The 2,172-nt window shown below is 48.1% G+C and overlaps 1 pseudogene across 1 annotated transcript; it reads left to right on the top strand.

Annotated features, from left to right (window-relative positions):
- The first annotated feature begins 365 nt into the window (after positions 1 to 365).
- On the top strand, positions 366 to 1,567 carry LOC147894770 (tetraspanin-7 pseudogene; annotated as a pseudogene). Its single transcript, XR_015542150.1, has 2 exons — positions 366 to 890; positions 987 to 1,567. The product of XR_015542150.1 is annotated as a tetraspanin-7 pseudogene (transcript).
- The last annotated feature ends 605 nt before the right edge of the window (positions 1,568 to 2,172 follow it).

Raw genomic sequence — 2,172 nt, 5'->3', positions numbered from 1 at the left:
GGCTTTTATGGTCGGGAGAACCATCATCACCTTCAATGGTATGAAGAGGGTTGATGAATTTACCAGCTCTACCAGTAGAATAGAATCGCTAGTCAGTTTCGTGGCATGAAAAACTGGATGTGTGTGTCCATTGGTCGCACTGCCCTCCAGTGCCTCCACCCCGGCTCCAACCTCTTGGAGTGCGCCCTGCTCCTCGTGCCTTGAGGGGGTGGTAAGGAAGGCATGGGATTGGGAAGCGTTTTCATGGGGAAAGAAGGGCTCTTATGGAGGCTTTACGTTAGGGAGATACCATGGTCACTAAGGACACAGAGCGTAGCAAGTTTAGCCATTCGCCATAGCCATAGCCATAGCCACACCAAGCTTCCATGGCGAACGTGCTGCCTGCGGGCAATCGTGTTGTGTGTCGGCCCATCCTCATCGCCATCAACTGCCTCACCCTCCTGCTCTCCCTCCCTCTCCTCGCTGTTGCCGTCTGGCTCGCCTCCCTTCACCACTCCGACTGCCTCACCTTCCTCCAATGGCCTATCCTCTTCATCGGTGCCTCCATGTTCCTCCTCCCCCTCCTCGCCCTCCTGGGTTCCTCCCGACGCTTGCCTCTCGTCCTTTGGACGTACCTCGTCCTTATGTTCCTCGTCCTCCTGCTCCTCTTAACTTTCACCCTCTTCACTTTCTTCGTCACCAACGGTGGCGGTGGCCACGCCGTTTCCGGAGCCAGCTTCACGGAGTATCGGCTCACTGACTATTCCACGTGGTTCCAGGAGCAGGTGAGTAGTGAGGACAATTGGCAAAATCTGAAAAGTTGCGTGCAGGACAAACAGCCTTGCAGCGCCCTCGACAAGCACTATCCGAGTCTCAACGATTTGGACAACGTAGAACTCTCCTCCATTCAGGTATGTTTTGCGCTTTGAAGAATTGTTTGGCGTTCCAGAAACTTAGATTTTACCTTGTTATGATCCGTTTTGACGAATTCTGTAATTTGTCATCAGTCCGGATGCTGCAAGCCACCGACTGCCTGTGGCTTTACATTCGTAAATTCGACGAACTGGGTAAACGCCACGTCCCCGTCTGCGGACGCTGATTGCGGCCGGTGGCACAATGACCCGGATGAATTGTGCTACGACTGTGATTCCTGCCGCGCGGGGCTGCTTGAGAATGTGAGGAAAGACTGGGTGAAGGTTGGGCGAGTATGCGCGGTGGTATTGATACTCTTAGTGCTCTTGTACTTTATGGCGTGGATTACATTTGTGAAAACTTTGTGGGATGACGGCTTGATCATTGAGGATCGACGGGCCAGGCGTGTTATATGATTAACCCTGAGTCTTGAGAGACGGTGAAACGACGCAAATTTTCCCTGACCATGATCGCAGTGGCTGATAAGTTATAGTGAGATGCCTTTCACAATTCCCTATTGGAAAGCACGTTGAGGCTTCCAAGCTAGCTTCGTCCACATACAATACTCAGCTTCGGTTCGGTCATCCTTCGTACCACAGGCTTGTAGGAGCTGCCCAAGTGCCCAATGTCGCCCCAAAGTGCTTCTTAATTTCTCGAACACGGCATTCGACCTATGGTCCTGACCTTTCTTAGTGTCGACGTTGCTTAGTGCTCTCTATTTGGAATAACATCTCCTTGAACCTCATTATAAGAGTATGTACCCATGACATTGAATAAAGATTGTGTAGCCCCTATGCATAAAGCAAATAAAAAGTGTCCACAAGTGATAATTGAACCAATGGCCAATCATGTGTTCATGTTTACGTTAATGATCCATTTGTTTTATCAAAACACAATTGGCAACCTCCTCGCTCGCCTCTCTAAATAATGAATTCTAATTTGCTAAACTCGAAGTACATATTCAAGTTTCAATTTAAGGTCATAGGGTTTAAGAAAGCATATAGTATGACTTGAAATGGTCATCCTTACTAGGGACCAATTCCAGAACAATGATGAGCGATAGCTAAAAGCTAATTTCAATGAGTGTTGGGCCACTCAACATGTATTCCTTCACATCAAAATCCACTGGCGAGGCACTATCGTATCCTAGACCTTACTTGTCTAGATCAAAATCCAATTGCTAGTCACCAACATGTTCCTTCACATCAAAATCCAATGGATAGGCACTAGACCTTACTTAACTAATATAATGACTTCTAAATTTCCACAATTACTCTGTAA

The sequence above is a fragment of the Dipteris shenzhenensis genome, chromosome 14 (genome assembly GCF_047967505.1).
Source record: "Dipteris shenzhenensis isolate YYH24624 ecotype China chromosome 14, Dip_SZ_1.0, whole genome shotgun sequence".
Lineage (NCBI taxonomy): Eukaryota > Viridiplantae > Streptophyta > Polypodiopsida > Gleicheniales > Dipteridaceae > Dipteris > Dipteris shenzhenensis.
Note: the sequence above shows the minus strand (reverse complement) of the source record. Positions and strands in the feature narration are given on the sequence as shown.